The sequence below is a fragment of the Apis laboriosa genome, unplaced genomic scaffold (assembly GCF_014066325.1).
Source record: "Apis laboriosa isolate Shangri-la unplaced genomic scaffold, ASM1406632v1 scaffold16_cov148, whole genome shotgun sequence".
Lineage (NCBI taxonomy): Eukaryota > Metazoa > Arthropoda > Insecta > Hymenoptera > Apidae > Apis > Apis laboriosa.
The window spans coordinates 1,762,458-1,777,808 of NW_025222129.1; the positions used below are offsets into that span (position 1 = coordinate 1,762,458).

The 15,351-nt window shown below is 35.8% G+C and overlaps 2 long non-coding RNA genes across 3 annotated transcripts; both read left to right on the forward strand.

Annotated features, from left to right (window-relative positions):
* Positions 1 to 1,219: 1,219 nt before the first annotated feature.
* On the forward strand, positions 1,220 to 2,361 carry LOC122711002. The gene is made up of 3 exons (XR_006346039.1): positions 1,220 to 1,358; positions 1,839 to 2,038; positions 2,113 to 2,361. It is a non-coding gene; the product is annotated as an uncharacterized LOC122711002 (long non-coding RNA).
* A 4,151-nt stretch (positions 2,362 to 6,512) lies between these two features.
* On the forward strand, positions 6,513 to 13,648 carry LOC122711283. 2 transcript variants are annotated; one of them, XR_006346071.1, is made up of 3 exons: positions 6,513 to 6,584; positions 7,886 to 7,968; positions 13,457 to 13,648. It is a non-coding gene; the product is annotated as an uncharacterized LOC122711283 (long non-coding RNA). The 2 variants fall into 2 exon arrangements; XR_006346072.1 differs by lacking the exon at positions 6,513 to 6,584 and adding an exon at positions 6,853 to 6,985.
* Positions 13,649 to 15,351: the final 1,703 nt, after the last annotated feature.

A 15,351-nucleotide genomic window follows, 5' to 3' on the forward strand; every position in this document is an offset into this window, starting at 1 on the left:
CCAACAACTGCTTCTCCGCTTCTGGTTCACACGACGGATGTCCAGGATACTTACCAACACGTTCATCCTATCTTCTTAAGCATGTAGAGTATGATCAGTGTCGTCCAATTCCATGACGAATATATTCTCTATTAGCTTCCCGCCACCGCCATGACGATATTATCCAATATTATCCAATATTGACGTCCAATCAGAAACTATTCTTCTCTTCTATTGCACTTTTAGTCCGCGAGATGTCACTGTGATCTTTAGATCGATGCACGATCTATGAATTTATTCTGAATTTAATCACTTGTCGAAGATGTAAACACGTTTTGGCAGTTGGAAACTCCTACAGGTTGTCGAATAACAGCGTCAATACTTCGGATTTTCTAGCACGACAGGTTAGAAAATAAACTTTCACTTTATTCGCGATCGAGATTCGATATCGTGTAGAAACACGATCGAATATTTGCTTGTATCGATTAAACACAGGATATCGAAGTAGACGTAAAAAATGGAAATGAGAAATATCTATAGGAACGTCAGTCGCGGTCGACGGTGCGCGACGTAATGCCGGCGGCGCGGCTTCAGCCGCGTGTTCCGCGTAAGCGGCCCGGGGCAACCTAAGCCTTGCAATTCCGACGCTCCCCACCGTCGACATCGTCCTCCCGCCGCGCTTCGACAGTCCCATATCCCCACTGTCAGATCGCCCGCCCTCCGATCGTGTGGACTCGTTTTGTGACCAGTGTCCGTGTTTTCATATTTCTCGGCTTATTTGTACAAGTTATTTTGATAGAAAAAATGCGTGGCTAATTTTCAACGAATTTCTAAGCAACGTCCAAATACTTGGATTATATCATACGATTAAACTGAATGTTACATGATTTACTTCGTCGATATATTTGGTTTGTCATGTTTTTTTCTTAATTGAATAGAGACACGCAAATTAAGGTTAACTAAAAGGTTAAGTAGCGCCACGCCCGGTAGAAAATATTACGATCTCGATCGATTGGACGTTCGATAATCGCTAGCTATGATTGCGATTCTCGAAGTGAGAGTAAGAGACAATGGCGTCGTTTCCAGTCACATGTTTCGTAGTTTATTGTTCGAAATTATAATTTCTTTTAATTTTGTGCGTGAAATGTATACGAATCTAATAGATTTAAGAACAGAGTGATATTAAATGTATACGATTTGTAATTAGTTTTAAAAACAATTATCTAATTCAATTTTTAAAGAAAAGTTCAATAATATGATATTAGATTAATCGCAAAGTGATTAGTTGTTTCAACTTTTGAATATGTAAAAATAAGAATAATTTTATCGACATAGTAGAAGAAAAAGTTTCATTGAAGGCCATTCGTACAACGTGAAAGGTAGGTAAATGCAACATGTTTCATTGCTACACTGAATTTACGGAAATTTCTATGTGTCATCATAGTTATTAGCTATAATTGTATCTATTTGTAAATCTATTAGCATATTCAAGCAGTTAATTTTATATTCGATCATAACCTGATTCAACCAATTACTATTAATATATTTTAAACGTGTGTATAAATAAAATAACAGTATGATATTCGATGTTCGAACTAATTCATAGCAATTAGTCATAACCTAATCTTTTTGTTAGTTATAACACCGATAAGGAAAAAATAAGTAGTATCGTCGAAATTTCCTATGTTATCGTATTATTTTCAAAAACAAGTCAATCTTTCAACACTCGCGATATCGTAATCGTATTGTTGTTGGAATCTCTTATCCTTTTTTGAAATAATGATTACTTAAATATACCGATAATCGAAGATTGCGATTCCTACATGTAATATGAAAATAATATTTATGTATATTTTCAGAAGTGGAAATAAATCATCCCTGGCAATACAGGAACATAATCAAGCAAATTTATCACAAATCGTTTCTCTTTTCTTTTTTTTTTGCAGTGGTCATATTTAATGCTTATACTAATGTTTCAAATGATGTTTGAATTGAAGTATTCGAAAAATTCGAATGAAAATGAAAAAAAAAAAGTAACGAAGTGTTTCAATTTTTGAAGGTAAATAGATAATAGAAAAATAGATGGACTATTGAAATACGACTTGTAGGGATTAAAAAGGGTAATTTTTTCAGGTTAGCAAGATCCAAGTGATAATCCAGTACTTCAGCAAGGCGTAACAAGTGTCTGTGTGACGTCACGCGGCTTTCTGGAGGCGGAGCCTGTGATTGGGGGAGCAAGTGGGGGTGGGCTCTCCCGTATCGTGGATCGTTTGCCCCACCCTCGGGATTTTGTTCCTTCGTACCACCGCTACTTTCAACCTCCTCCTTTTCTCTCCCTCGATCTCTTTTCCTCTCTTTTGAAGTTTGTTCGGTGACCCCCCACCAACCTGTACTCCACCAGGTAGGAAGCTGTTACCTGTGATAGCCATTGCAAAATGCAATCCAGGTGGAACTTATAGAACTGTATATTTGATATATTTTTCTGTAAACTGGCGCCAGACTGTTAATAAAGGTGCAAGGTTTTCTTTGAGCGAAACTCGATCTAATTTTATTGCTTAATGATATCATATAATGATCCTTTACAACTTTCCTTATTAAAACTTACTTCTTTCAATTTCCAGTTAGAAGAAATCCAGAATTCTTTAAGAAATTCCTCAAAAAATCTCAATTCCTCAAGAAGTCGTTCATCATTTGAAATTATTGAGAAAATCTTCAATACCCAACAAAATCCATCGATGTTCCTTAATTTGTATCTTCGTTGGAAAGATAAGAATTTGGTGGCGAATAGTTTAGATGGTAAGGATTTTCTCAGAATATGTAATACATGAAAAAACAGTATAAGGTGCTTTAAAGGTCTCCACCAACATGTTCCCGCAACGCTACCGTTTATTGCACTGTGGTCTGCTAAAGTGCAATCGAGGAAGCAAAATGCGGTTTCACTCGTTCGTGCGGAGCTCGCAAGAATGTAATTAACCTCTCGGAAGTGGCACGGTGCTTTGACCCGTGGCCGATTTTACCTGCGTTTTCTTATCTCTCTGTCTTTAAAAGCGAGAAGCGCGGTCGAGGGACACCTCGTCGATCGGTTTTGTCGGTTCACACCGATCTACCGCAAAAATCGGGCTGCGTGTCGTGTCGTGAAACCGCAATTACTTACGCGAAAGACACCGGTCAGATCTATCGCAGTTGTCACGTGTGTTGCATATAATTACGATGTAATTTCGATTGTTTCTCATATTTGACTGTTCTAATTTCCAATTTATCTCTTCAATTTGTTTGATTTGTTTCTTATAATAGAAAAATTCTATTTACATAATCGTGTAATAATCTTATAGATATAAAGGGACATATTTTATTAGCAATCGCATCGATTTTTTTAAAGAGAGTAGAATTTTATTAATTAAAATACATTTATTTTCCGAGTATTATAAGATTACAAATCTTGAAATGAGGTGAGCGAGATAACAGATTAACGATAGAGGGAAAAACAGAAACATTTTTTTTTACGCTTTTTATCAGGATGACGATATCGCTCGGAAACGAGTGACTTCCAGCGCCACCGGAAGGGCTTCGTAAGACATGCTTATCGATAGTTTGATTCTCAGAAAAAGTGTCTCGTTATAGAAAGGACTTTCCTTTAATAGCATCCTGTTTTTGGTAATCGACAATAATGCGATACGTTCAACCTCGTTAATCATCTTTAGTTTAGAGATCACGTTCCTTTAAGTCTAAAAATTATATTCAGAAATATTTTGTAAAAAGTACTTATATAATTATGAAAATATTAGAATATTTTTTTCAAATTCACAAGTATCTTGATAACTAATGTATCTTGATGTAATGTTAAATTTTAACTTTAAATTTTTGAAAATATTGGATGAAACTTTATCAATATTTTGCGAGGATCTCTTTATTATAAGGGTCAGAGTGAAATTTTATTTCAAAGGGGTCGTACAACCAGATGTAAATTAATCTGCCTTTCGCGCAAAAGCCGAGCTAATGAACTATAAATAAGGGAGAAATACTTACGGCAAGTGGACAGCCGCACTTACTGACCCTTCGTAATTAAAATCCCGCCCTAAATCAGGACTAGGGACACGATTAGACGACCTCTCTTCCTCTGTTCTGTAAAATCCAAATCTGGGATCCTTAGCTCCTTCAACCCTTTATTCTTATATTCGCGTATCGTTTGAATACCAGACAATATATATTTTGCTCGATAATATATATGTTTTATTTTTAATTAGAAATACGTATTATCGCAATCATTCAAATTTAGCCTCAATTGAAGAAAATAAAACTTTAATAGTTTTTATCGTTCTCGCAAATCGATAAAAGCGCTTTTGATAATACATAAAGTTTAAAATTGTTTTTTGATTCGCGACGATAATTGTTTCATGATACTAGTATTTCCATTAGATGAAACAAGCAAAAGTGGTGGACTTTCGTGACTATGCGAAACAATCTATGCCGTTTCCGTCGATGCAATTTCGCTTCCGTTAATCCAATTGCAAAGCGTGCAGCTAATAATACTCGCTGGGGTGGCCACGCGATTATAGAAAGGGGATGCAGTCAAGGAACATAACAAGCATATGAAAAAGGGTCGATTTAGAAGGCAAATGACTGTACGATTATCATTATCATAATATTTTTAATTTGGCAAACAGCTGTTCTTTTTTATAGTTATCATAGTATGCGTGTAAGTTATATATATTGTGCTTTGAATAAAATTCGAAGAAAAATATGAGAAAAACAAAGTATATAAATATCGTATTAATATTACGATTTTTAAATTATTTCTATAATTTTAAATTTCGTTGTGATCATTCCCTTTAATACGTATAATTAGTTTAAATCCGTGATTTAATAGGTCGAAGTAAGGTAGAAATTAACTATACGGGACAGGAAATAACGCAAAGGGAAGTGATAATTATAGGTATGACAAGCCGAAATCTCGACTTCTGCTATATGAAACGAATGAAGGTACAACACATACATGTACCATTATCTTCCACCCTTGCACCCCTTTTAGCTGCCCATACTTTCCACGACCACCGGCGTAGATATGTACGTCCACCCTTGTATAGTCCGTTAATAAGCTTAATAAACCCCCTGTGCGACTACCTCTCTCTAGTGTCCACAGTATTCTAGATTCCGAGGATACAGGGATGGCTCTTGATTCTCAGTCTTCGATAAATTATATTTGGTATTTCGACCATCCGTTCTATCTAATATCCTTAGAAAAAGTATGTTTGAAATAGTTTTTAAAGATTTTTGAATCGAATTTTCTTCTAAATTTTCAATACATTTTAATAAAATAACATATAATAATATAAATATATTTCGCATAATGTATATAAAAATTTGTTGATCTTTTATTTATACGTACTTTTATTTTATTTTTTGAAAAAAATAGAAAATAGAATGTATTTTTGCATCTTCAAATATCAAAACGAAAATAAATCAAATAATTTAATAAAAATAGAGCAAGTACATTAGATTGAAATATAATAATTTGATTATAGAGGACAATAAATTATGGAACTATATCATTAGAAATTTATCGTTACCTCCCTGCACTTACTAAACGGGAGTAAAAGCCCGATGTGGTCCAGCTTTGAGGAGGACATCAAAAGGATAACAATACAGATGTGAGACATACCCTTCCTATTCTGTTCTCATACGCTTTATGTTGGGGAAAACGAGCTTTAAAGCACCAGCTTTATCACTCGTTCCAACGGGAAAGCGTAAATTAAAAACATCTGAACAGAACATTAAATGAATTTGGTCTAATTTGGAAATGGATCGTATACGCATTAAGTACAATCAGTAACTAGATTCCAACTCCATAACAGGATTTCGTTATGCATAAAGAAAAAGTTAGTAATATATGAAATATATTTTTTTTATTATCTTTTGGAACAAATATATATATTCTTTAGAAAGTTTTAAATAGCATTTTAATAATATTTAAAATAATATTTAAAATACAAATTAATTATCTAATTCTTTGTTAGATTATTATTAATATTAAGTTTTAGCTTAATAATAAAGCTTTAATTAGAACATGAATTAATAAGATAAGAATAATGTTAAATGTTTTTATTTTTATCATTTATATCGATAACAAGAAGAAATTTAACTTTTACATATTATAAGTTTTTAAAAATTTAATTTATCATTATCAGTAATAATTAATAAATAAAATTAGTTGAAATCATTCTACACGATTATTTTGAAAATATTTCTTAAAATATTTAAAATCGCTTATTTGTGTTTATATAGTATATATATATATATTTATAGTATATACATATTTTATCATGTAAAAATCAAAACATTAAATATTTTTTATGGTCTTCTAATAAGAATATTTATATTTCATTGATTAAATGAGAAAAGTTTTTATAATAAATAATGTTTTAATTTTCTACACGATTTTGAATTTAGCGGGAATATTGTATTACTCCAACCAAACAGAACTCCATACGGGCGCCACGCATCACTCTGCCGATAGAATTCGTGGCGATAAGACGTGTCGCTCCGCGAAACGAAAACAATTTCAACTGCGTAATATGTTTCTACTACGTTCCTGTTACCGTTTATAGGTATTATTATTCTTATTTAAGTTTATTTAATCATTTATTAAGGATTATTATAACAAAATTTAATAGTTTTATTATTGTTTATTTGTTAGTTTGTTGTTAGTTGTCTAATTTGGTTTTTAGGGTTATCAATGATTTGTATTATGAATTTTTCAAACAAAATTTGACTTTAATTATTATTTTATTTTGTTATAATTGATTATAGTTTTATATATTATAAAGTTTCCAAATTTGTGGTTTTCTTTTATACAGATTATTAATTGCTTATAACTATATTCGAAGAAAAAGGATGCCAATTTAAAATATGGACGCCATGATGAATAATAAATCAATAATGAATCAATTGAAATAATCAATTCTGGTTTTCGTGAACATAGGATAATCTTTAATTTCTAATAAAATAGGTATATAAAAATATACATACATATATAAATATATATGTATGATTTTTTTTTTAGACTACTAATAATAATTATATCAATTATATATTTAATATCAATTATATCAATTATATTATTTAATATATTTAAAATAATATTTTATATATTTAATATATAATTGATATACATAAATTTGAAGTAATTTATATGACTGATATTTAATAATAATTACTCTAAAAATGTAATATTTAAATAAGAAATTGGTTAGTTTTTACTTTCTTCTATGTTTTGGTCAAAAATTGCTTGTAGAACTTAATCTTGTTGTCAACTTGTTTTGTTTTCATAGACATATTTCGACGCAATTGCGGTGTAATGTTTTTCTATCCCACTCTACTCTACTAATATATTTCACTTTCAAAGAATTGTTGTGACCGCGTGCAAAACGGTTGATAGATTCAGTGTTTACTACGTAACAGTAATAATATAACTACGTAATTTTTCAGAGCATAATAGCTTTGAAAAATATGAAGAAAATTTAATCGCATTAGTTATATACAAAATTAGAATCAATAATTGTTCAATGATTGTAATGGATGCATCGATAGTCTTTTATTTTTTTTTTTTTATTAATAGTTATTTTTGATACACGTTAAAACTAGTGCATCAAGAAAATGATTATCAATCATTCAAAGATTTAATTATTAAATAATTATCTTTTTTTCAATATTATCTTTTTTTTTTAAATATTTATATCAAGATTCCAATTTTTTTATAATTCTCTTATTTTATTAGAATTTCAATTTTTATTAATACTGTATTGCACATATGATATTTTATCTTTCATTATTTCAATATTTTTAAATAATTTTTTTTATTTTTAAATAAATTGTGTTTTTAATTATGATGTTGTATATTTTGTTGCAGATATTTTTCAACCTTCAATGATTCACTCGATGATTTCTCGATGTACATTGCAGTATCAATGGCAATATTTTTCGCATCTAATGGTGAGTCCCATGTATTTTTATTTCTCCTGTCAATCATATCGTTATAGAAAAGATCCGAATCGATTGCTTTCATATATAAAATTTTATACAAACATATACAATAATTGGTGATATTTATTACCGTGAATTTTTTTTTTGTATTTATTAAAAAAGAATAAGTTTTCTTATTCTTCATATCGCGTTTTAATATTTGTAATTATATATAATGGTAAATCATTTTTTTATTATGTTCATTTTAGTTTGTAATATTTTTTGACTTATATATATGTTGGTTTATCATTACAATTTTGTATATGTTTCGATTGATTAATTACACGTTCAATTAAAATAAAATAATTTCGGTTCTTTATTAACCGTGAAAAATTAATTGAATTAATGTCGCGTTCTAATTAATGTTGCAGAATTATAAGATATCGCGTTTCTTTTTTATTATAAATTGTTATAATTGACATATTTAAAAGTTTAAAATATAATATTTCGAATTAAATTTATTAAAAATCGGAATAGCAAAAATTAATAAATAAATTATATATTGTATATCGCGCCGATATACAATAAATCATGAAATAAAGTATTTATATTTATTTAAAAAATAATTTACTTACTAAAAAAATTATATCGTTCGTAGATAACATCGTGTTATCATGTAATTCTAATTTTTTACATGATAAAATATATCGATATTTACGAATAAAACACGCATATTTTAAATATTCGAAAATATTCATATTAATTTGTATAAAATATAAAATTCTTGCATGATTTTAATTTATTGGAAATCGAATACACGTAGTTTGAAAACGTATAAACGATAAGGTGAACAATTCGAATCAAAACTGTTTTTTCCCCATTTGGTAAGCGTAGCTTGATGGGTAAAGTTGTATCGGCTGTATCTAACGGGTAAGAAAACGAATATTTTTATTTGAAATATTGAAATTTCAATATTTCGTCAGTAATTTATTAATTTTTTAACATATTAATTTTATAAATTGATATATAATTTTATAATTCATTAAATTTTCAATTTTATATGAAATTTTAATTCACTCCCCATTGATATAGTAGGTAACTGAAACTTGAACGTTGCCTTACCGGTAGAAAGCGGATCCAAATAGGTAGTTTCCGTTTTGCCCTAAGATATCACTAGGGTCTTCATCCGGCAGTTTAAACGCATAGAAATTATCGTTATGCACATTTTTAAATTTCTCTCTCAAAGTTCAAAATTTTCAAACTTTTATTCATAACAGATCGTCAATTTTTATTTCGTCGTTCAAAATAATTTAAAATTCACTGCAATCCGGATCGATCGTAATATTTGCAATAAAAATTTCACTTGCATAAAAATATTTTTCCAATCGTCAATCTCACGATCATCATCGTATCAGGAGATATATGAAGATAAAAAAGGAAATAAAAAGAAATAAAAAAACAAGAACGATTTTTTTATTTTTCTTTCAATGTAACCCTTAGTTGTTCCGAACAGTAATAATAGATTTGCTGGAGGATACACCTACTCCAACTATCGAGCACAGTTTTTCCTTTCTCTCGAGACGCGCACACTAAATCGCCGGATCTCCTCCCTGTCCTCCCTCTGTTTCCCCCGCCAGGGGCATAAGCCACATTATACGATATCCGAGAAAATCGAGAGCACATCCTGGCCAAGGAATGCGCCGCTGAGCCCCGGGGCTAACAATGGGGGCCAGGTTTTGCGCCATTATGTCGCTGGGGGATCGCATTACCGGCCGATACGATCGCGCGCTTTCAGCAGCTTTCAGATCCTATCTTTGGATATCTTTTTCCCTCCCGGTGAACGCAGCCTGGCCGGAACCACTGAATTTCGCAACGGTCTTGAAATCGAGGGTAATTACGCAGATTTACCCTCTTCGCTCCTTTTTTTCCACAACTTCTTTTCAAAACTTCCTTCTCCTCTCCCTCCGCTCTCGTTCATTCTTCTTTCAATCTTTCCCCCTCCCTTCCCGGACACGCGTATCGGCAACGATCGTCGGGCTATATCAGGGGTAGGCTTGTAAATTAGAGACGAGTTGAACGTGGAATTTGCTCGAGGATAGGAAAAATAAAAGATCGTTTTTTTTTTTTTTTTTTTTTTTCCTGCGTTCTTAAGCCAAGAATAAATTCTCGACGATCAATTTCAACGTTAAACTTTTCTCCAAACCGATCTCTTCCCTTCTCTCATCTAGATACGAATTCGAATTCTCTTCGAATTATTCCCTATTAAAGTATCGGACTTCTTTTAGTCAGATTGTCAAATTACTGTGAAGTCGGTTTTAAATGCGCCTCTGTGTATTTTGCCGGTAGGGAAACGACATTATTGGGCGATACGATCGCGCGCGCTTTTAGCAGCTTTCAGATTTTATCGGTGTTATGCATGAATAGTCGATTTTTTTCGGCTCGCGAAACCATAGAGCAATTGGTTCGCAACCAGAGCGAAATACCGGAGAGCATGCCGATCGGTCAGCCCGTCTGTGTTTCCTCTGTTTTCCACCGTTTCAATATCGACACGGCCTCCCACCTTCTCGCTCGTTCCGCGCTCGATCTCGCTCTGATCTTTCCAAGGATTCGATAATCGCGCTGCAACGAAAAGGGGATTTTTTCTCTCTCTCTCTCTCTCTCTCCCTCTCTCACCGTGGTGCAAATTTTTCGTTTTCGATCATTCTTCTTCGATCGTTTGACACGTATTATTTATTTTAAACGATCTCGCTTCCTTTTCTTCCTTCCTTCCTTCCTTCCTTCCTTTCTTTCGAATCCTTCTATTTTCCTTTTAACGATCATAAGTACTTCTCCCCTTCGGAGGAGAAAGAAGGTTAAAAAATTCTCCGAGCATTCTTGCCGCTTACTTTTTACCTCATCACGCCGATAATCCACGAAGATTTGTCCGCAATTTTGGTCCGTTCCTGGACACAAAGCATCGATAATGGGTCGGTCGGGGAACAGGGTTTCCAGCAAGAAATCGCGGCATCACGGTTCATTATGACGCTTTTTGCGATCGATCCTTTTCGGTCGTGAGTTTTTCCACGACTTTTTCCGCGAGTTTTTCTCGATGGTGACGCGCGTGCGTACGCGCGCGCCGGAAATCCCAAAGGTCTACTTGGTGCGAGCGGTGGAGAAACGGAGAGGAAGGAAAAAAAAAAAAAAAAAGAAAAAAAAAAAAAAAGAAAAATTCTTGCCCAGCCGGCCGCAGGGACTTTATGATCCTAATAAAAGAGCCGCAGAGGTGGCTGGGAGGGGAAGGAAGGAAATTCGTCGGTGTGTACGCGCCTTTTTAACCCGAAGAATCCCATAAAAATTAAAAGCATCGTCGGTGCGCCAAAACCTATTGTCCTGCGGCTGCTTCGCTCCTTCCGCAGCTTCCAGTGTTTTCTTCTTCTCGCCGACTTTTTTCTTTTTTTTTTTTTTTGCATCCGCAAGAAAAAAAAGTGATAAAGAAAAGAAAAAAGGGACCGGGGAAGAGGCAAACGCGAAGAGGTGCGCGTTCGAAAAAAAAAAAAAAAAATAGCGGAGAGTGGTGAGATAACACGTTGCTTGTTCGACGAGTAGCAGAAAAAAAAAAAAAAAGAAAGAAGGAAAGAGAGAGAGAGGGACAGGGAGAAAGGAGAAAAAGCAGTCAGATCGAAAAAGCAAAAAAAAAAAAAAAAAAAAAAAAAAAAAAAAAATTCAAGGAAGGAAAAACTAGTGACGAAAAAAAAAGAAAAAAAGAAAGAAGGAAAGAATTGTCTTTTTCCGGACTGTAAAAACGAAGCAATCGTTGTAACTCCGTAAATCGTCACCTCGGTCGTATATCACCCGCTTGAAAAATAATATCCGCGTTTCTCCCCCCTCCCCCTCCCCCACCTCCGCTCCTTTTTCGTCACTCCTCTTTTTTTTTTTATTTTTTTATTTTTTTTTATTTTTTATTTTCTCTCCCTTCCTCCCCCCCCTCCCCGCCCTCTCGCTACTCCCGTTTTTTTCACTCCCTCCCCCGCCCCCCTCCTCCCGCCGGGTTCTTTTTTCCTCCCCTTCGTATCGTATCGTATCGTATCGTATCGTATCGTATCCTATCGTTTGCACGTTGCCAACGAACACGTCGATTTCCTTTTTCTTCCAAAGCGCCGCAATCGCCCCTTGGTTCGCGCGCGACACTTGAAATTCTAATTCATGCAAATTCACCGTCTAACGGAGTAGAAATGTTTCCCTTGTATTTTAATGAAAATTTACCGCCCTCCCCCTCCCCCTCCCCCTTCCCGCGGCCCCTTTTTCTCCTGCAATCTCGAGCTACCTCGTGGCCACTCTCTTCGGGACGAATATGAAAACGACACAGGCCGCGTCCCATCGCCGCTCGCGCGATCGTCATCCTACGCTCCAATCAAAATTTTCGCAACGCTCCGCAATTCCGAAGGGAACGACATTTTGGCGCGCATTTCGCCCTTCTCAACGAAGGGATCGTTGCCCAAATTTTGCACTCTTCCGCCTCGTTTTCCTCGTCCACTTTTCTTCCATTCTCACTCGTCTTCTCGAATTTTCTCGAAATACGAAAATTCGAGCGGGGATTAATTTTTTGTTCTTTCCTCTCGCAACGTGGGAAGATGAGAAGTTTTCATCGAAATGTCGGAACGTTGGCTGTTTATCGAGCTAAATTTTTTGAAATTTTGTCGACAATGTAAATTGAGCTTGCTCCATTTTTGAGATATTGAAATTGGAAATAGATGTATATAGAATTCTTTCTGCGCAGAGGACGCACAGCTGATGAAATTTATGAATCTTTCCGATCTTCTTTTTTCTTTTTTGTTTTTTTTTTTCAAAGCTCGATTACAAATTTATTCACGAGTGTTTGTTTTCTCCGCTTCGCTCGCGTTTTTTTGCGCGAGACGTTTCGATAGAAGAAAAAAGAAAGAAAAAAAAAAAAAACACGATTCTTTCTCCCGCGATGCGTATGCGTCTCGAGTTGTGCGAATCAAATAACGAATTAACCCTTCCTCCCTTTTTTTCCCTCTTTCTTCTTTTACGATAATATCTGGAGTAACGTAAGAACGAAGATAAAAGAAACGATGCAAATTTCTATAAGAAAAAAAAGAAAAGAAAGAAAAGAAGATATTTAAGATACACGCGTTCCCTGATTAGAAAATCAGCATATCGTCGGAATCAGAACGGATTCTTCTTCTTCTTCTTTTTTTTTTTTTTTTATTCCTTTTTTCTTTTCTTGAACGCGAGATAGACATGCAAATGGCTTTTGACCGAAACGAAGTAAGGCGGGATGAATTCAATTCCGTTGGATGAAGAGATACGCTTTTTATGGGTGTCACGTATGCTCTGGAAAAGTTCTAATCGATCGACAGCTCTGTTTCAAATTGCGTGTGTGCGCGTGTACACCCATATGCGTATGTATACACACACACATATATATATATATATATATATATGTATATATGTATTATATATATATGTATATATATCTATATATAGATTTGTCCTCCCTTCCCTTGTGTGTCCGCAGGATCCGTGTTTAGAACTGTACGAAGAGGAATCGAGTGATCTACTGCTTTTAGGTTGTGTTTACGCGACGATCAGCGCCGCCAATTTCCCCCGGAGTTTCCACGGAGAAAGCTTTCGAAATGGACGTGCAACAGCTGTTACCGTCACTCCTGATGGAAACTGGCACGCGTTACTCCTCTATACAACGTTCAACGAGCACGTACGACTTATGCCTGCTACGAACGACAGTTATTGATTGTTGCACGCCCGTCCCTGGCCTTGCACCGGGTCTTGCCACCACTTCCACTCCACCGCTATTTTTTTCCCCTCCTTATCTCCTTTCATCCATCCTCCCGTTTCTCTTATTCTACGCGATTAGAAAAGACGAGAGGACCGCCTCCAACACGCCGATTTCCAATATATTCCTATCCTGCATCACGACGTTCCTCGTATTGGAGATTTAAATCGCTACTAAGTTGCGAGAGACAGAGAGAAAGAAAGGAGAGAGAGAGAGAGAGACTATCGCTGAAACCTGTCGAAAGTTTAAAAAGGGAATGAGTCGTGTCCTCGGCGGTTAGCCCAAACGAGCGGCGACGAATCGAGAAACCGGATGCTGTCGGCGCGACGACCCTCGGCTGACGATTCGCAGACACTTTCGAGCCAACTGTTCGACGACAGTTGCGACAACAAGAGGGGCACGCGCGTCTCTGAGCCGGAAGGGGCCCCCCTGCGACTCCCCTCTCCCTTTAGCTTAGAGAACCAATTAACTTGGACCAACGTTCCTTCGACTGATTGACTTTCTTCCTGCGAAAAGAGGAAGAGAAAGAAAAGAGAGAGAGAGAGAGGGAAACGGAAACGAGGAGGAGAGCAAAGATACGAGTCGAATCGAAAATGGTCGAGATTCCTTGGATTCGGTCGAAAGAGGAGTCGTTTTTCTAAAAACGAAAGAGAACGTTTTGAAATCGCTTTCTTCGCGATTCGATTCGATGGTTTTACGATGACTGGGTTTTGGTAAACAGGTAACGAAAGGATCGTCCATTGTCCCTGGCAGTGAGTAGCGATCAGGACGCGCGGTGTTTGTAGACAGGGCACAGTCAGGCCCCCTATCTTCGCTTCTTTTTCTTTTTTTTTTTTTTCTTCTTTTTCCTCTTTTCTCTCTCTCTCTTTCTCTCCCTCCCTCTTTCTCCCCTTCCACCGGGTCTCTTTCAACGTCTCACTCTCACGAGCCAGCTCCATCCACGGTAGCCACGGCGTTGACACGCAGGGTGACAACATAAATATAATGTCACGCTCCTGCGCTCGCCAATGGCGGATCCTTCTCTCCAAGATGCTGTTGTTCGGGGAGGGGACGAGGTTTTGGAAAGGTTTCGGCTCCCCTCCCCCCTTTCATTCATACGACGAACGACGATCTTTATGGGGCACATGAAAAATGAGGTTAGCATTTATTTATCGCCTCTCGGCCCTTTCTCGCTGCGTTCCTTTTCCTCGATGCGTGTCGTGGAGAAAACCGGCGGCGGAGCGCCTCTCAATATTTTGGCACTCGATTCGCTCGGGATGATTCCGGTATTGGGATGTTCCTCGAATCGTTGGGAAAAAACGAAAACTTTTCTTTCGATTCGAATTTCGAGGGAAGAAGGAGGTTTGAGATTTCGTGGAATTTTTACATATATAAATCGAAAAGGAGTTGGCGAAATATCGAGCAAAAGAATTTCGGTTTCGACGCGTGTAAAATTTTTGTACACGTTCAAACATGGGTTCACAGCGGTTCCTCGTTACGGATCCACTTCTCGCGCGGATGCTCGAGAGAGATTTTCGGTATTCACGCGTGCCTTTGTCCGCTCCCCCTCCTTCTCCTCTTTTTCACCGTACGAGCACTCGACGGGCATTATGGGGGGTACCGCGGATGAAATGCGGTGA